Source organism: Pleurodeles waltl, chromosome 6, assembly GCF_031143425.1.
Source record: "Pleurodeles waltl isolate 20211129_DDA chromosome 6, aPleWal1.hap1.20221129, whole genome shotgun sequence".
Taxonomy (NCBI): Eukaryota; Metazoa; Chordata; class Amphibia; order Caudata; family Salamandridae; genus Pleurodeles; species Pleurodeles waltl.
The window spans coordinates 131,332,304-131,352,779 of record NC_090445.1 but is presented as its reverse complement, the minus strand read 5'-3'; the positions used below and the strand labels follow the sequence as shown (position 1 = coordinate 131,352,779).

Here is a 20,476-nt window from a genome sequence, read left to right as displayed (position 1 = left end):
AGGTGTTAACACGGCGTCGTGATGGAGTCGTTCCCAACAAGCCAACACCTGCGGCGCCGGACATGGAGTCGTGTAGACCCCCAAGTACAGTACCTTTGGTGAAGAGTGAAAACAAGCCGATGCGCGAAGTCGGGGATCGCGGCGTCTGTGCGAAAACGCTGAATCCGTGCACTTAGAGCGGCGTCGGTCACGACGTGGTGCAGCGACTTCCACGGAGTCGCGGACTTCAGCGGAGCTGCTGCGGCGTCGGGCCTGCGAAGAGCGTCGCGTTCCAGTGAAGGTCACGGCGTCAGGTGCAGGCAGCGTTACCGGATTCAGCAGCGGCGTCGGTCCGAAGTTGTCCGAAGACGATTTCCTTGGATTCCACCAGCTTTCCTTTCAAGGGCCCAGGGACTGGATAGGGCACCACTTGTCGGGGCAGGAGTCTCTCCAGAGACTCCAGGTGCTGGCAGAGAGAAGTCTTTGCTGTCCCTGAGACTTCAAACAACAGGAGGCAAGCTCTAACTCAAGCCCTTGGAGATTTCTTCACAAGATGGAAGGCACACAAAGTCCAGTCTTTGCCCTCTTACTCTGGCAGAAGCAGCACTGCAGGAAAGCTCCACAAAGCAGAGTCAGAGGCAGGGCAGCACTTCTTCCTCAGCTATCAGCTCTTCTCCAGGCAGAGGTTCCTCTTGGTTCCAGAAGTGTTTCTAAAGTCTGTAGATTTGGGTGCCCTTCTTATACCCATTTTAGTCTTTGAAGTCACCTTTATTCAAAGGGGACTCACACCTACTTGTGAAATCCTGCCTTGCCCAGGCAAGGCCTCAGACACACACCAGGGGGTTGGAGCCGGCATTGTCAGAGGCAGGCACAGTCCTTTCAGATGAGAATGACCACTCCACGCCTCCCTCCTAGCAGAGATGGCTAATCAGGAAATGCAGGTTACACCCCAGCCCCCTTTGTGTCACTGTCTAGTGCGAGATGAAAAACAACAACAAGGCAGAGTCACAGAATGGTTTAAGCAAGAAAATGCTCACTTTCTAAAGGTGGCATTTTCAAACGCACAATCTTAAAATCAACTTTACTAAAAGATGTATTTTTAAATTGTGAGTTCAGGGAGCCCAAACTCCCCATGTCCATCTACTCTCTAGGGGAATCTACACTTTAATCATATTTAAAGGTAGCCCCCATGTTATCCTATGAGAGAGACAGGCCTTGCAACAGTGAAAAACGAAGTTGGCAGTATTTCACTGTCAGGACATATAAACCACATTACTATATGTCCTACCTTATCCATACACTGCACCCTGCCCTTCGGGCTACCTAGGGCCTACCTTAGGGGTGCATTACATGTAAGAAAAGGGAAGTATTAGGCCTGGCAAGTGGGTACACTTGCCAAGTCGAATTTACAGTGTAAAAATACACACACAGGCACTGCAGTGGCAGGTCTGTGACATGATTACAGGGTTACTTGTGTGGGTGCACAACCAGTGTTGCAGGCCCACTAGTAACATTTGATTTACAGGCCCTAGGCACCTCTAGTGCACTTTACTAGGGACTTAACAGTAAAACAAATATGCCAATCATGGATAAACCAATTACATACAATTTACACAGAGAGCATATGCACTTTAGCACTGCTTAGCAGTGGTAAAGTGCTCAGAGTTCAAAAGCCAACAGCAACAGGTCAGAAAAAATAGGAGGCAGGAGGCAAAAAGATTGGGGATGACCCTGCATAAGCAAAAGTCCAACAGGCGTGATAACTGGAGACAGTGCACCCGCCCTGTTTTTGTTGATAATACAGACCTATCATGTTGTCCATCCAGCCCAAGATGACCTTGCCTATGAGGTGAGCTAGGAATGCTTTCAATGCTAGGTGAAAAGCTTGAGGTAGGTGATGTGGAGACTCTGGTGTTTGGTGTCCCAGAGAACCGGAACTGTGAGATCCTGCAGGTGAACACCGCATCCTGTGAGGGACGCGTCTGCGTAAGAATGATCCGGGGAACAGGGTTGAGGAACAGTTCCCCCATTAACAGGTGTTGTGTGTTCCACCACTGCAGAGAGTGATGACTGCAGCTGTCTACCAACACTAGATTTTGTAACTGACCCTGTGCTGAGACCACTGGCGTCCCAGACATTCCTGCAGCGGGCACATATGTACTTGAGCATGTGTACTATAGCATTGCAGGATGCCATCATACCCAAGAGTCATAGAACTGTCTTGACTGTTTTGTGTTGATTGGGCTGAAACTGTTGTAGTAGCTTAGATGTTCTGAATTCTGGCTATGCTTGGGTAGGCTAATTCCAGTCATTTGTTGAGGATGGTCCTCAAATATGGCTGAATCTGTGAAGGTTGAAGGTGTGATTTCAGTATGTTAATGGTAAACTCTAGTTGATGGAGAAGATGTAAAGTAGTCTGCATGTATTAGTGACACAGTGGAAGCGAAGTACCTTTGATGAGCCAGCTGTCCAGATATAGAAAACAAGAATTTTCTGACTGTGTAGATGTGCTGCTACTACTGCTCGGCATTTGGTCAACACCTGCTGTGCAGTAGCAACTCTAAATGGGAGCATCTTGTACTGGTAATGCCTTCCAGCTATAATGAACCTGAGGATTTGGCAGTGAGCTGGATGGATCGGGATGTGAAAGTAAGAGTCCTTTAAGTCTAGTGCTGACAAAGTCGCCCTGTTGGAGCAGTGGGATCACATCCTGAAGAGTGACCACGTGGAAGTGTTCTGAAAAGGTGCAATGATTTAAGGGCCTGAGATCTAAGATGGGCCATACTGACCTGCTATTTTTGGAGATTAGAAAGCATAGACTCCCGAGCCTTGATGTTGAAGAGGGACGGCTCTATGGCTCCTTTGGGCAACAGAGCCTGCACTTCCTGTTTGAGAAGGTTTTGATGTTCCATGGAAAGTTTGTGTTTGCAAGGTGGGATGTTTGGAGGAGTGGTGATGGGCTCCAGACAATAAACATGTTGGATAATGTCCAACACCCACTGATCTGATGTTATTATGAGAAGAGTCACTGCTTCGATGCGGAGAGTGTGATCCATGCGGAGGCACCCTTCCTGCGACCTTTGAAATTGTTTCCTCTGCATATGCCTCTGTAATATCTCCATGACGGAGAGGTCTGATGTTGCTGTCTGTACGAGGAGGTAGAGGCATTGGAAGGCAGCAACATAGACCCCCCCCCCCACACACACACACAGCCCCTCTGTGACGCCCTCTCCAACCACTTCCACCACAAAATCCTGGACATTCACAACAGCTTCATACCACACACAATCACCACACACACCCCTCACCCGCCCAACTCAGACCCCACTCATGACCTCCCCACCATACTTACCACCTGGGTCCCAACCACACACAAAGAAACCGAAAAAAACATGAATTCCATCCACTGTGGATCCCCCTCCGACCCTTGCCCTCATCGTTTCTACAACAAAGCCAGCCCAACCATCCGCAACATAATCAACTCATTCGACACCGCCACCTTCCAAGACCCCTGGAAGCACGCAGAAATCACTGCTCTCCTAAAAAAAGCCCAAAGCCGACCCGGAGGTCCTCTCCAACTACCGCCCCATCTCCCTCCTACCTTTCCCCACCAAGGTCGCCGAGAAACTAATCAGCGCCCGCCTATCCCACTTTCTTGATGAAAACAACACACTAGACCCCTCCCAATCCGGGTTCCGCAAGAACCACAGCACGGAAACCGCCCTCATCGCTTGTACTGACGACACCAGAACCAGAGTCGACAAGGGCGGGACCGTCGCACTCATCCTCCTAGACCTCTCCACAGCCTTTGACACTGTCTGCCACCACACACTCCGCACACGCCTCCACAACACAGGAATTCAACACAAAGCCTTAGACTGGCTCACCTCCTTCCTCACCGACCGGACCCAAAAAGTCCGCCTCCCACCCTTTCACTCCACTGCTACCAAAATCATCTGCGGAGTCCCCCAGGGGGCCTCCCTCAGCCCCACCCTGTTCAACATTTACATGACCCCCCTCGCCAACATCCTCCGACCACACAAAATCACCATCCTCTCCTATGCAGATGACACCCAACTCATCTTCTCCATCACCCGCAACCCCACCACAGCCAAAAACAACCTCCACGCTGCACTCCTTGACGCCGCCACCTGGATGACAACAAACCACCTCAAGCTCAACTCCAACAAAACTGAAATCATCATCTTCGGCCCCAACAAAACCATATGGGACGACACCCACCCCCGAAAACCACGCACGCAACCTCTGCATCATCCTGGACCCCTCCCTCTCCATGACCCAGCAAATCAATGCAGTAACCTCCTCCAGTTTCCACACACTCCGCACACTGAAAAAATCCTTCAAATGGATTCCCACTCAGACCAGGAAGACAGTCACCCATGCACTCATCAGCAGCAGGCTAGACTACGGTAATGCCCTCTATGCCGGCACCACACTCAAACTCAAACGCAAACTCCAGAGAATCCAGAACACAGCCGCACGCCTCCCCCGCCACGAACAAATCTCACCACACCTCAAATCCCTTCACTGGCTCCCCATAGACAAGAGAAACAGTTTCAAGATCCTCATCCACGCACACAAATCCCTCCACAACACCGGCCCAACCTACCTCAAAGAAAGAGTGAATTTCCACACTCCCACCCGCAACCTCCGATCTACCGACCTTGCACTAGCCACAGTCCCCCGCATCCAACGCACCACCACAGGAGGCAGGTCCTTCTCCTACCTCGCCCCTAAAACCTGGAACTCCCTCCCAACCAACCTCCGCAAAACCAAAGATCTCCTGCTCTTCAGAAAAAACCTCAAGACATGGTTGTTCGAACAGTGACCCTCCGCGCCCCCGCTATCCCCTGCGCTCCCCCCCCCCCAAGCACCTTGAGACCCTCATGGGTGAGTAGCGCGCTCTATAAAACATTTTGATTGATTGATTGTTTTGGCGCCCTGTTTGCATGAGGGACGCTGAAAGGAGGAATGAGGAGTGGGGGTTTGGAGCACCCTCACTGATTTAGCTACTTCAGTGTGCTTTTTCACTGTCTCCAAGGCTTGGTCCATCTGGAGACCAAAAAGATGTTGTTTATCAAATGGGACATTCAAAAGTGTGTGCTACACCTCCAGTTTGAAGCCAAGTATACGTAGCCAAGAATGTCTACACAGCAATACACTGGTATTTGTGCCCCTGGCAGCTGTTTCCACAGAATCAAGGGTATACCTTATTGAGTTGTTGGATATTAATTTGCTCTCTTATACAATTTTATGTCCCCTATTTTTGTACTCCTCAAGGAGATGTTGGACGAGTTTCTCCATTTCATCCCAATGGACCCTGTTGTATCTTGCCAATAAACCTTGTATGCTGGCAATTCACCAGCGATTGAAGGCTTGTGCTGCCACTCTCTTCCCGCAGCGTCAATTAACTTGGACTCCTTATCAGGTGGAGGAGCAAACTCTGTGGTCTGTGAATTGGCCCTCTTACGGGTTTTAGACACAACCAGCCAAGTCTGAGGGGAGCTGGCCGTAGGTTATGAGGGTGCCACTTTATACTTTTTATCAACCCTGCGTGTTACGATGAACGTTCGCACTGGGTCTTTAAAAATATCATCAGTGTGGTCAGCATTCCCTTCAGCATAAGAAGGTTCTGGCATGTCCTATTGGTGCTGAATAGTGTTTCGAAGAGGAAATTGTCTTCAATAGGGTCTTTATGTAAAGGAACCTGGTGATATGAATTCCTGATAAGATGTTGCATCTTCAGGGGGTGATGACTCAGCTAGGTAGAGATCTGGGTTGGTTTTACCTGTGGGTGGGGGGTCAATATCATAACTGCCCCAAGATCTGTGCGCTGTAGTAGTTATGAATCATCTGCCCCCCCTCCCCCAATGATCCCCTGAGAATGACTGTGGGGGTCCCTGTAGTGTAATGTCCTCTAGGTCACTATGCGAGTGTTGTGGTGAAGGGGTGGTGGTGGAGTGGGAGTGTGGAGGAGGTGGTTAAGGTGGTGAACAAACAGGAAGTGGAGGTAGCTGAAGACTGGTTGCTATGTCATCCTTCTTTCTCTTAGGAGGCACCGGGAAGTCTACAGCCCTTCAAAGGAAGTTAGCCTTTCGATGGTAGGGGCACCCCCCTGCACTGCTTTGGCTAAATACAGACAGTAACAGGCTGTATATGTAATTTATTCTGCTTTTGATCGAGCCACTCCTGCATTGTTTGGAGCTTTGTTTCTGGAGCCAATTTTGGTGCTGGTGTCGAGGATTTCAATGCTGAAAAAGATTTCAGTGCTGAGGTACTCGGAGCCAAAATGGTCAAGACCTGGGTGCTCGGAGCCAAAGAGACAGATGGACTGCTCAGCACTTGAGGCTGGTCGGCTCAGCGCAGAAGAGGGTGGTTTTGGCTTCGCTTTTAGTGCGCGCGAGGGTGGGGCATCTGCAGCAAATGGTCGGTGCCAACCATGGCCCGCTGGCAGTGGTGCCCTAAGAGCCGTAGATTTGTTCAGAACCGAGTGCCTCTTGGGAGGCATGACAGGGGCATGGGTACGAACGATACGCTGGCACGAGTAAGGTGCTGCATCTGTTAACCGATCTTGAGGTTGGAGTCGGGCTCCTGGAAAGAAAAGGCCTTTTCTTCAGCTGCAGAGGCCTCATACAGTTCTTCCTCTTCCGCCTCAACACAGTGTTGGCAGAAGATGTCTGGTATTTCTTCTATGTCCTTGCACCGCATCTCTCTGCAAAGTGCCCAACGGTCCCGCAAAGTTTTCTTCCATCAGAAGACTCAAGTCCTCACAGTCCTCTTCCTCATGATCAGGAGACAAGCATAGGTTGTAAACCTGATGGAGTTCGGTCCTCAGGTATTTTGCGTGGCAGCTGGGACAAAAGCGAAATGGAGCCCATTCCATTAGCAGCGCATTGTTGGTTGAAACCGATGAGATGAAGAATAGGCCAGAATGCCGCAAGTGGAGCATTTCGAATCAACAGGTGATGGACTTCTTGTTTATCAATACACGACAATGGAAACGCCACTGAGAACAATGCCAACAAGTGTAGACGTGAACAACGAACCAAAGAGAGCCCGAAACGATCTGGAAGCGAAGCGCCGGAAAACACATCCGAACGTGACAGAAGAAAGAAAACAATTTACCAACGTAGTTGATGCCAATGCGCATTATCGCCAAGCGGAAGAGTCACTCTGCATCATGATGCAAAGGACTTCTTCAAAGAAAAACAACTTGCACACATCTGGACCCAACATGAGATGGCAGGAGTATGCAGAGTAGTATGTGTATCTACAGTCACACCTGCCTCGAACAGAAATGACACAGAGCCAAAAACAGAATTCAAAAAAATGTGTGAAGTGCTCACAATTTACTCTGATGATGGGCTTGCATATAGGTGAATATAGGTGAAGTGGCGTTGTGTACCGTTTTGCAACAACTGCCATCTACCACACAAATTATGCAAATATAGATTTACTTAATAATATTTGTCAAGCTTTCTGCATCATACAATTTAAGAGGGTATTTTTAAAACAATGTAAGGAAACGTGTGCGTATAACATTTTATTTTAAACATAGCTTTTTAGTACATACAAAATGTATGAATAAAGTGAATGTAATGTCCTAAAAGGATGAGGATTTGTCCTGTGTGAAGATGGCACCACAGGTGTTCTGTATAACCAAACCTCAGCCATGGCAGCTGCTGCCCGCTCCCTATACACAGGCTGGTAGTGCATAACAAAGTGCATAACAAAACACGCAGGAACTGCGGCTGCTCCCACAGTCCGGAGCTGGGCAATATGATTAAGAAACTAACTTAATGTGAGATAAGTCACCTAAGATGTCACAGTAAAAAAGCATCACTTTGCAGACTGTTTACCACTGGGCTACTAGCTATACACATTTTATTTTTCTGGACACTTTAAGTCAAACATTTCTTGGGTCTGGCGTTAGTTAAAACCTCTTGATTTTACTAAAATTATATGTACTATACTTACATTTTGGCCAGCCCTCTTTGTCCACGCACCCACAGTGTAACACAATCAGAAAAGAGATATAAAAAATAGTCCCCCAAAGAACAGATAAACAAGCAAAGCATATAAATACAGTACTTGGTCCCTGCTCCGTGGGAAGAAAAGAAATAGAAAAGGAGGGACTAAGAGGAATGACTGACTACTGGCAATCAAGGATTTTTAAAGGACACCGAAACAAGCAAATGAAAAGCAGTGGACGGGCTGTAAGCCCATAAAGTATATACAACAGGTATCGAAGTTCAACCTAAACTAGGATTTCAGGAAATCTCAATGTTTAAGTGATACACCAAAGCCTGGTACCATCCCAATTTTAAAGGAAGTGGTGATAGAGGCAGACTCCCACCCCCCATTCAGCCAGAGACATTTACATGCTAATGGCTAAACTAACCCCTTGAACTACAGATGTTTAGTGCAAGTGCTCAACTGACACTGACACTTTGTTGTTTGGGGATGGCTTCCCTACACAGGCCCGACTGGGGTTTGTGCCATGCATGGGCGGATCAATCCTGGAACCCAGAACCTTCTCTGAACGTGTGGCTATTATTTCCAAGCCCTATTGTGTAAGGATCTTCAGCAAAGTGCCTCATTAGCAGTAAACAATATCCCACAGCAAAATCTAAACCCATCCTTTCTGTGGCAGGAAGGTTTTCCAGAAATATCTGCATAGAAATGAATACAGATCGCTCTACTTCAGTAACGTGAGCCACCTGCAGTCCGTCTTCTATTCCAGCCCAAGGAAATCCCTGGACATGACTTATCAATAGAGCAAGTACATGAGAGAAGCATGTACCTAGTACTGGCAACCCTCTGTCCTGTCAGTTTGTATGTCTTCAGTCAGTGCAAAACCCAAATGCACTTAGGCACAGCCCTGCACCATGCACACACTTACTGCCAGGCCAGCATAGTATATGGCTGATGAAGCTAAAATTATCAAATTTTGTTCTCTGTAAAGGACAAAAAAGTCCACGCCACTTATTCTAGAAAAATGCACACAAAACAGAAGAAAATAAATTACTTACCTGTAACTGTGGTTCTCCACTATTGGTATCTTTCATAGATTCACATGCTTGAATCATTCCCCGTCGTCAAAGTGGGAGTACATAGAAAGCAGTATATTAAAACAAATTGTTTTAACATTGAAGTCAATGGTAGAAATATATTCACTTTCATAGCTTATTAGCTTCATTAGAAAAGACCCAAAGTCCAGCCAATCAGGCGAGACCACCCTTTAGAACCCTCAGCACAGAGGCTCAGTCTCTCAGATTTTCCAGCACAAGTGACGTACAAGATAGAGAAAAGAGGTGAGCCTCCATGGGGAGGACGGTGGGTCGCATGTCAATCTATGAAAGATACCAATACTGGAGAACCACAGTTACAGGTAAGTAAATTATTTTCTTCTCCAGTATTTGGGTATCTTTCATAGATCCACATGCTTGAATCAGAATAATCAGCAGTAACACCAGATGTGAATACCTATACGTATAAATAAACATCATCATATACGTATTTACATAAATACATACATATCTATAAATACACACACACATTTATATATATATATATATATATATATATATATATATATATATATATATATATATATATATATATATATATTTATTTATTTATATATATTCATGTGCAAACATCTGTATTCAAGGATGGTGGGTAAAGAAAATAATTGGCTCACCTTATCCAAATAAATTACGCAAAACTGCTTGTCCTACCGCTGCGTCCATCCTATCAGCAGCATCTAGGCAGTAGTATTGAGTAAAGGTGTGGCTGCTAGTCCACGTTGCCGGTCTGCAAATCTGGTGTAGAGGCACTCATGCGAAGAGAGCTGCGGAAGTAGATATCGCTCTAGTGGAGTGAGCCTTGACGTTGGCTGTTAGCGGTTTTCCAGCTAGCTGGTGACAGAATTGTCTGGCGGTGGCGATCCACTGAGCTATAGATTGTTTGGTAACCGCTTTTCCTTTACTGAGTTGACCATAGCTAACAAACAATTGATCAGTTTTATGAAAGCTGCTAGTCCAATGGATGTAGAACTTGAGACACCTTTTGATATCTAAGGATTGAACTCAGCTGGAGTTCGAGGGTTTGGAAAGAAAGTCTTTAATATTACTGGTTCGTTCAGATGAAATTTTGAGGGAACCTTACGAATGAATTTAGGATTAATTCTAAGAATGACCAAATCCGATTTAAATTAGATTGTGAATGCCTGTATGTCACTAACCCTCTTTGCGGAAGTAAGTGCCGTCTTCCAAGAGATATATTTCAAGTCAGCTTTGTGGATAGGCTCAAAGAGATGCCTCATCAATTGCGACAGTACAAAATTGAGATGCCAGGGAGGAGGAGGGAGTTTAATCGGAGGAAACATCCTGAATAATCCCTTTAGGAATTGCTTTATTAACTTAGAGGACCATAAAGATGGTAAAGCTGCAGTACGGAGGAATCGAGAGATGGCTGCCAGGTGAACTTTGATAGATGAGTGGGAGAGACCTGATTTCGCTAATTGCAGAAGATACAGAAGTATCTGCTCTGGAGAAGACTTTAGAGGATGAATACTGAAGGTTTTACACCATATGCAAAATCTTTTCCACTTGAGTTTGTATGTCTTATTCATAGACTGGGCTCTGGCACTGGCGAGCACCTATCGACAGTCTGGTGGAATACCTAGGTTGGCAAACTCATAACATTTAGGAGCCAGGCCGGTAATCAAAGGGAAGTTGGGTTGGGATGACGGACCTGGCCTCGAGTCATTGTTAGCAAGTCTGGTATTGGTTTCAATCGAATGTGAGGCTGTTCTGAGAGGAGCAGTAGCTCTGTGAACAGAAACTGGCGTGGCCATCTGAGAGCTATCAATAGTAATCAGCAAGGTTCTCTCTTCATCTTCTGAAGAATTCTCCGGAATAGCGGGAGAAAAAGCAAAGGCAAAAATCCCTGAGAATTTGATGAAAAATGCATTCCCCTTTGACTCTCTTTGCGGTTGCCAGCTTGCAAAGTATTGATTGGCATTTTTTGTTTTCTTTTGTTGCAAACAGGTCCAGACTGGGCTTGCCCCAGCGAAGAAAGAAACGATCAAGAGTTGCTTGGTTGAGCTCCCATTCGTGGCAGGTCATCGCTTTTCTGCTTAGTGCATCTGCCAAGGTGTTGGATATTCCTGGGAGGTGTTCTGCTCCGAAAGAAATATGATGGCGAAGCGCCCAGTACCACAGCACCTGCGCCTGCAGAGACAGCGCCTGCGATCTTGCACCCCCTTGCTTGTTGAGGTAATGCATGACTGTGGTGTTGTCGGTTCAGATCAAAACCGATGAGCCTTTGATCTTGGTGAGGAAGGCTTTGAGCACCAGGAACACTGGCTTTAATTCCAACATGTTGATGTGTAGCACTGATTCCTGTATGGTCCATTTCCCTCTCACTGTTAGGTCTTCTAGGTGCGCGCCACAACCCTCCAGAGACGCATCCGAAGATTTGTAAGTCCGGACAGAAATGTCTTCTGCTGAGACGGTACGCTAGACTTCGAATTCTCTTCTGCCTGTCCTGAGAAGCGAAAGCTCTTTCTCGCTCCGTGTCCAAAACAGCTCCTAAAAAGGTGATGTTGTTTGATGGTACTAGGTGAGACTTTGGGTAGTTGACTGCTAGTCCTAACGTTTTGAAGAGGGACAGGCACTTTTCTGTGTCTCTGGCTGCCTTGGACACCGTTTGTGCCTTTATGAGCCAATCGTCCAAGTATGGAAACAATTGGATTCCCATCTGCCTGAGGTGGGCTGCCACCGAGCTAAGACCTTGGTGAAAACTCACAGGGCTGATCTGAGGCCGAACTGTAACATTCTGAACTGGTAATGGGTGCCTGCAACCTTGAAGCATAAGAATTTACTGTGACTGGAATGGACAGGGATGTGGAAGTAAGCGTCCTGGAGATCCAAGGACGTCTTGAAATCTCCTTGGTTGAGTAATCTAGCACATCCTGGAGAGTGATCATACGAAATGACTTTTTTCAGGAATATGTTTAAACATTGAAGGTCTAAGATAGGTCGCCAGTCTCCTGTCTTTTTCCGTATGAGGAAGAAGCGAGAGTAGAAGCCTGTTCCCCTCTGAGACTTCGGTACGATCTCTATTGCTCCCTTGTTGATCAAATTGGCAATCTGTACCAGGAGCGGTTTTAGATGGGCAGGAGGGGGTCCTCGTGGTGGTAATTTTGGAGGAGATTGTTGAAATTCCAGGGTATGCCCCTTGTTGATAATATCGAGGACCCATTGGTCTGATGCAATCTGGGACCATTGGTGGGAGAATTTGGAAATCCTGCCTCCTATCAGAGTGTTGGGATAGGGGTTGACGTGCTTGCTAAAATAGCAGTTCTCCATCGTAAGGCATGTCTAGGACCTTCAGTTGAACCTCTGGTCGGAAGGATGTAGCTTTCAGCCACCCCTGACGCCTTAATACTGCAGCCCCGGCTAACTGGTTGAAACCTGTAGATGATACATCTATAGCACAGTCTATATTCTCGGCAGAGATCTTCTCACCCGTCTGCAATATTTTACGAGCTTCGCCTCTAGCATCTTCAGGAAAGAGGTCGATGAATTGGGAGATGTCCGACCACATTTGACGGTAGTATCTTCCCAAGATTGCCAAGGAGTTAGCTGCTCTGACTTTGGTGGACGCCATAGTTGAAAACTTTTTTCCAATCGAATCTAATTGCCGTCCTTCTCTATCCGGGGGCGCAGTAAGCGGGGAGGACGGATTCCTGGATCTACGCTGGGCTGCCTGAGATATCACAGAGTCCGGCTTAGGGTGACCAATTAAACAGGCTGGTGAATTGTCTGGTGCTTTGTATTTTTTGTCCAGCCTAGGAAGCACAGCTAGAACAGAAGATGGGGTCTGCATGACTTTAAGGCCCTCCTCCCAGATAAAGTCCACAATCAGTGTAGCACAAACCTATTTCCTGGAGTCCTCCTTAAAGTCATAGAGGAAACAATCTGACTGTTTAGACATGAGGGGCAGCTGGAACCTCTTTGCTGCTCTTTCCATCACACTATGGAAACCACCAATGTCTTGTGGTGGTGAATCGACGGGTGGTGGCGTAGAAGGGGATGGTGTCTGTGTTTGATAATCACCCCATTCATTGAGGAGTGACTCCGTGCCCTGTATCTCGCCCTCTTCTTGTTCGTCTTCTGAAGAGGGCGGATCGTTATCCTGACCGGACGATGGAATATGTCTCTGAGAGTCTGATGGTTGGTTGGGAGGACTCAACGGCATTGGCGGATGCTGCAAAGGAGTGGTTGATCCCGGTGGTGGGAACCTAGAATAATAATCCTGTATCATATGTTGGAGATTGGAAATTAATGATATTGGCACCTGGACTGTTGGCTCTTGTTGTTGCTCTTGAGCAACCTGGGTGCCGCTGTTCTCGCAATGAGTGTTGTACGTATACCTGTTCACTCTCTACCTCCTGACATTTTATTCTCAGGTCTGAAGGGCTACGTGCGACTGGAAACAGACCATCGTCCGAGTAATTTTCTCCATCATCCTCATCATCGTCACCAAAAAGATGTTGTGGAGGTGCAGGTGATACCTTACTAGGCGAGGTATGAGAGGGCAATAGAGTCTGTTGAGTGGATTTCCATCGTATTGCTAAAACTCTCAAGGGCAAGAATGAAGATCCTCCGGAATCCATAGCCGTGGATGAAGAAAACTGATCCATCAACGGTACGGTCGTCAACGGTGTGGACGTCAATGGAACCGTCGTCGACGGGGTTCTATGTAGCTTACCCGTCAACGCTGATGTCAACGGTGTGTGCGTCGACAATAGAGATTTTATTTCTTCTCAGTCGATGATGCTGATTTCTTTGTAATCTTTATTGCTTAGGTAGATGAAGACCCATACTTCAAACTCACTGACGTTATTGTTGTTGAAGACAACGGTGAGGAAGTTATGATCATGGGCGATGATGGAGCTGTGAATGTCGCCGTGGTCGTAGACACTGCAAAACCTGCCATCGACAATATTGAGATTTTTGATGTCGACAGTGGCAAAAAGCTAGATGGCCTCTTAAGTTTTTTCGCAGGGGCAGTTGGAGTGGACGGCTCAGAGCAAACTTTTCCACTATGTTCCCTTGAAGTTGAGGGAAATTCATCAGATTTTTCTTAGAGAGAGTGCAGTTTCTTGGCTGCCTTACTGCCTTTAGGAGAGAAACTCTCCACAGATCTCTTCCTTTTCCTTGAGGCCACGGAGGTGTCACTGTCCTCCTCATCAGAGAGAGATTCTCTGGACTTACGTTTCTGAAGCCAGAGAAGGAGCCTGGCTTCTCTGTCTCTCAGAGTCTTGCTGGGAAAGGTTCTACAAATCTTACAGTCCTTCACCTTATGCGCTGGGTCCTCACAGTGAGGCCTTAGCTTACCACAGGTGCTGCAAGGTCGAAATAAACCTTTCTTTGCTGTAGACATGTTGTAGAACGTACAGCAGATGAAGTGGAAACACAATATCTGGAAAAAATTCCTGAGGAAAAAGGTAAACTGAGCAGAGCTCAGGGAGAATTCCTTACACATGACGTGCAGTAGAAAATCTGAGAGACTGAGCCTTTGTGCTGAGGGTTCTAAAGGGTGGTCTTGCCTGATTAGCTGGACCTTCGGTCTTTTCAAATGAAGCTAATAAGCTATGAAGGTGTGTAAGGAAATGCCTCCTTGGCATGGTTACCCCCTGACTTTTTGCCTTTGCTGATGCTAAGTTATGATTTGAAAGTGTGCTGGGACCCTGCTAACCAGGCCCCAGCATCAGTGTTCTTTCCCTAAACTGTACCTTTGTCTCCACAACTGGCACAACCCTAGCAACCAGGTAAGTCCCTCGTAACTGGTACCCCTGGTACCAAGGGCCCTGATGCCAGGGAAGGTCTCTAAGGGCTGCAGCATGTCTTATGCCACCCTAGGGACCCTTCAGTCAGCACATACACACTGCTTCCCAGCTTGTGTGTGCTGGTGGGGAGAAAATGACTAAGTCGACATGGCACTCCCCTCAGAGTGCCATGCCAACCTCACACTGCCTGTGGCATAGGTAAGTCACCCCTCTAGCAGGCCTTACAGCCCTAAGGCAGGGTGCACTATACCACAGGTGAGGGCATATGTGCATGAGCACTATGCCCCTACAGTGTCTAAGCAAAACCTTAGACATTGTAAGTGCAGGGTAGCCATAAGAGTATATGGTCTGGGAGTCTGTCAAACACGAACTCCACAGCACCATAATGGCTACACTGAAAACTGGGAAGTTTGGTATTAAACTTCTCAGCAAAATAAATGCACACTGATGCCAGTGTGCACTTTATTGTAAAATACACCCAGAGGGCATCTTAGAGATGCCCCCTGAAAACATACCCGATTTCCAGTGTGGGCTGACTAGTCTTCGCCAGCCTGCCACACACCAGACATGTTGCTGGACACATGGGGAGAGTGCCTTTGTCACTCTGGCCAGGAACAAAGCCTGTACTGGGTGGAGGTGCTTCTCACCTCCCCCTGCAGGAACTGTAACACCTGGCGGTGAGCCTCAAAGGCTCACCCCCTTTGTTACAGCGCCACACGGCATCCCAGCTAGTGGAGATGCCCGCCCCTCCGGCCACTGCCCCAACGTTTGGCGGCAAGGCTGGAGGAGATAATTAGAAAAACAAGGAGGAGTCACCCACCAGTCAGGACAGCCCCTAAGGTGTCCTGAGCTGAGGTGACTCTTACTTTTAGAAATCCTCCATCTTGTAGAAGGAGGATTCCCCCAATAGGATTAGGGATGTGCCCCTCTCCCCACAGGGAGGAGGCACAAAGAGGGTGTAACCACCCTCAAGGACAGTAGCCATTGACTACTGCCCTCCCAGACCTAAACACACCCCTAAATCCAGTATTTACGGGCCCCCAGAACCGAGGAAGATAGATTCCTGCAACCTAAAGAAGAAGAAGGACTGCTGACCTGAAGCCCTGCAGTGAAGATGGAGACGACAACTGATTTGGCCCCAGCTCCACCGGCCTGTCTCCCTACTTCGACGAAAACTGCAACAGTGACGCATCCAACAGGGACCAGCGACCTCTGAAGCCTCAGGGAACTGCCCTGCATCTAAAGGACCAAGAAGGTCCCGAGAACAGCGGCCCTGTTCAACAAACTGCAACTTTCTGCAACAAAGAAGCAACTTTAAAGCCCCCACGTTTCCTGCCGGAAGCGTGAGACTTTCCACTCTGCACCCGACGCCCCCAGCTCAACCTGCGGAAAACTAACACTACAGGGTGGACTCCCCCGCGACTGCGAGCCCGTGAGTAGCCAGTGTTGACCCCCCTAAACCCCCACAGCGACGCCTGCAGAGGACATCCAGAGGCTCCCCCTGATCGCAACTGCCTGTAACAAGGGAACCGACGCCTGGAACCAACACTGCACCCGCAGCCCCCAGGTCAAGAAGGAACCGAACTCCAGTGCAGGAGCGACCCCCAGGTGACCCTCTGCCTAGCCCAGGTGGTGGCTACCCCGAGGAGCCCTCCCTGTGCCTGCCTGCATCGTTGAAGAGACCCCCGGGTCTCCCCATTGCTTTCAATACAAAATCCAACGCCTGTTTGTACGCTGCACCCGGCCGCCCCTGTGCCGCTGAGGGTGTACTTTCTGGGCCTGCTTGTGTCTCTCCCGGCGCCCTACAAAACCCCCCTGGTCTGCCCTCCAAGGACGCGGGTACTTACCTGCTGGCAGACTGGAACCGGGGCACCCCTGTTTCCATTGGAGCCTATGTGTTTTGGGCACCTCTCTGACCTCTGCACCTGATCGGCCCTGAGCTGCTGGTGTGGTAACTTTGGGGTTGCCTTGAACCCCCAACGGTGGGCTACCTTGGACCCAACTTTGAACCCTGTAAGTGTTTTACTGACCTGTGAACTTAACAATTACTTACCTCCCCCAGGACATGTTGATTTTTGCATTGTGTCCACTTTTAAAATAGCTTATTGCCATTTTTGTCAAAACTGTACATGCTATTGTGAATATTCGAAGTTCCTTGAATACCGGAGTGAAATACCTTTCATTTGAAGTATTACTTGTAAATCTTGAACCTGTGGTTCTTAAAATAAACTAAGAAAATATATTTTCCTATATAAAAACCTATTGGCCTGGAGTAAGTCTTTGAGTGTGTGTTCCTCATTTATTGCCTGTGTGTGTACAACAAATGCTTAACACTACCCTCTGATAAGCCTACTGCTCGACCACACTACCACAAAATAGAGCATTAGAATTATCTCTTTTTGCCACTATCTTACCTCTAAGGGGAACCCTTGGACTCTGTGCACACTATTTCTTACTTTGAAATAGTACATACAGAGCCAACTTCCTACAAGGTGAATGTATTTTTACCACTGACCTCAATGTAAAAAAAAGAAAAAAATAATAATAATTTAATATACTGCTTTCTATGTACCGTGGGACTCCCACTTTGACGACGGGGAATGATTCAAGCATGTGAATCTATGAAAGATACCCCTATACTGGAGAAGTAATGTTCCCCCTTCACCTGTAGAAGAATTGTAAAAAAGAGAGAACCACACCCAAAAATGTAACTGCATTTCTGAGTCACCCAAGGTATTATTTTGCTCCAGCTTTCCTCAAAAGTAAGAGTATTGAAGAAAAAGCCCAGTGGTGATGTGTATGTTGTTAAATCAGTGGCTAGGTGTAGGAGACTGGCCTGGCTTATAGCGGGTACCTTGTGGTACTTACACCCTGTGCCAGGTCCAGTTATCCCTTATTAGCAGAATAGAGGTGTTTCTAGCAGCTTAGGCTGATAGAAGGTAGCTATGGCAAAGCAGCTTAGGCTGAACTAGGAGACATGCAAAGCTCCTACTATACCACTTATATCATATAGCACAATATCATAAGAAAACACAATACTCAGAGTTACTAAAAATAAAGGTACTTTATTTTTATGACAATATGCCACAAGAATCTCAGTGAGTACCCTCAGTTAGAAGGTAAGTAACATACACAAGTTATATGTACACAAACCCAAAACAGGTAAGTAATAGTAAGAAAAGTAATGCAAACAGTGTAGGATTACACTAGGATGCAATAGGTGAACATAGGTCTAGGGGCAACACAAACCATATACTCCAAAAGTGGAATGCAAATCACGAATGGACCCCAGACCTATGGGAGCTTGTAGAGGGTCGCTGGTACTGTAAGAAAACAGTCAGGGTGTCCAAGATACCCCCCCCAAGACCCCAAAAAGTAGGAGTAATGTTCCCCTACTACTCCAATAGGACACAATAGTCGTGATAGGGGGATTCTGCAAGAACCACAAACACCAGCAAAGCACTGAATACAGATTCCCGGGCCTGAGGACCTGCAAGGCAAGGGGACCAAGTACAAGAGTTATGATAGTGTCCGGGGGGGCAGTAGCCCAGGAAACCCCAGATGAAGGTGCAAGAAGGCTGCCTCCGGGTGGAAGAAGCCTAGGATTCTGCAACAACAAAGAGAGCTAGGCACTTCTCCTTTGGATGGAAGGTGGCCCCCGGCATGCTGGAGGTTGCAGAAGTGTTTCTACGCAGAAATACCGCAAACAAGCCTTGCTAGCTGCAAGGGTCGCGGTAGAGGTTTTTGGGTGCTGCTGAGGACCAGGAAGGACCAGGATGTCACCCCTTGGAGGAGGAGACAGAGGGGGCGCTCAGCAACTCAGAGAGCCCCAACAGAAGCATGCAGCACCCGCAGAAGTACCGGAGCAGGCACTTAGAAGATTTGTGAACCGGAGTCCACGCAGAGTCACAAAGGAGGGCCCCACGACATCAGAGTCCACTCAGAGGGTTGAGCATTGCAGGACGGAGTGCTGGGGACCCAGGCGAGGCTGTGCACAAAGGAATCCTTGGAGAAGTGCACAGAAGCCGGAGCAGCTGCAAATCACGCAGTACACAGGTTTGCAGTCTAGCATGGGGAGGCAAGGACTTACCTCCACCAAACTTGGACTGAAGGATCACTGGACTGTGGGAGTCACTTGGATATAGCTCCTGTATTCCAGGGACCACGCTCGTCGAGATGAGAGGGGACCCAGAGGCCTGGTGATGCAGAAGTTTGGTGCCTGCGTTAGCAGGGGGAAGATTCCGTCAACCCACAGGAGATTTCTTCAGGATTTCCAGTGCAGGGTGAAGGCAGACAGCCCTCAGAGCATGCACCACCAGGACGCAGTCGAGAGAGTCTGCAGGATTAGGCGCTACAATGTTGCTGGTAGTCGCCTTGCTACTTTGTTGCGGTTTTGCAGGCGTCCTGGAGCAGTCAGCGGTCGATTCTTGGCAGAAGTTGAAGAGGGAAGTGCAGAGGAACCATGGTGAGCTCTTGCATTCATTATCTGAAGAATACCCCAGAGGAGAGACCCTAAATAGCCAGAAAAGGAGGTTTGGCTACCAAGAAAGGAGGATTGGCTACCAAGAAAGGTAAGAGCCTATCAGAGGGGGTCTCTGACGTCACCTGCTGGCACTGGCCACTCAGAGCAGTCCAGTGTGCCCCCAACACCTCTGTTTCCAAGATGGCAGAGGTCTGGGACACACTGGAGGAGCACTGGGCACCTCCCCTGGGAGGTACTAGTCAGGGGAGTGGTCACTCCCCTTTCCTTTGTCCAGTTTCGCACCAGAGCAGGGTTGGGGGATCCCTGAACCGGTGCAGACTACACTTCCCCAGCCCTACACACCTATTTCAAAAGGGAGAGGGTGTAACACCCTCTTCTCAGAGGAAATCCTTTGTTCTGCCTTCCTGGGCCGGGGCTGCCCAGACCCCAGGAGGGCAGAATCCTGTCTGAGGGGTTGGCAGCAGCTGCAGTGGAAACCATGGAAAGGCAGTTTGGCAGTACCCGGGTTCTGTGCTAGAGACCCGGGGGATCATGGAATTGCCCCCCCAATACCAGAATGGACAATCCATGATCTTAGACATGTTACATGGCCATGTTCGAAGTTACCATTGTGACGCTATACATAGGTAGTGACCTATGTATAGTGCATGCATGTAATGGTGTCCCCGCACTCACAAAGTTCGGGGAAATTGCCTTGAACGATGTGGGGGCACCTTGGCTAGTGCCAGGGTGCCCACACACTAAATAACTTGGCACCCAACCTTCACCAAGTGAGGGTTAGACATATAGGTGACTTATAAGTTACTTATGTGCAGTGAAAAATGGCTGTGAAATAACGTGGACGTTATTTCACTCAGGCTGCAGTGGCAGGCCTGTGTAAGAATTGCCTGAGCTCCCTATGGGTGGCAAAAGAAATGCTGCAGCCCATAGGGATCTCCTGGAACCCCAATACCCTGGATACCTAAGTACCATATATAAGGGAATTATATGGGTGTACCAGTGTGCCAATGAGAATTGGTAAATGTAGTCACTAGCCTGCAGTGACAAATTTAGAAAGCAGAGAGAGCATAAACACTGAGGCTCTGGTTAGCAGAGCCTCAGTGATACAGTTAGGCCCACACAGTGAACAC

At 48.0% G+C, this 20,476-nt stretch overlaps 1 protein-coding gene across 1 annotated transcript in view; it reads right to left on the bottom strand.

Annotated features, from left to right (window-relative positions):
• Positions 1 to 20,476, bottom strand: part of CALCOCO2 (calcium binding and coiled-coil domain 2) — a 433,408-nt gene that overhangs the window by 41,502 nt on the left and 371,430 nt on the right. The window lies entirely within an intron of this gene.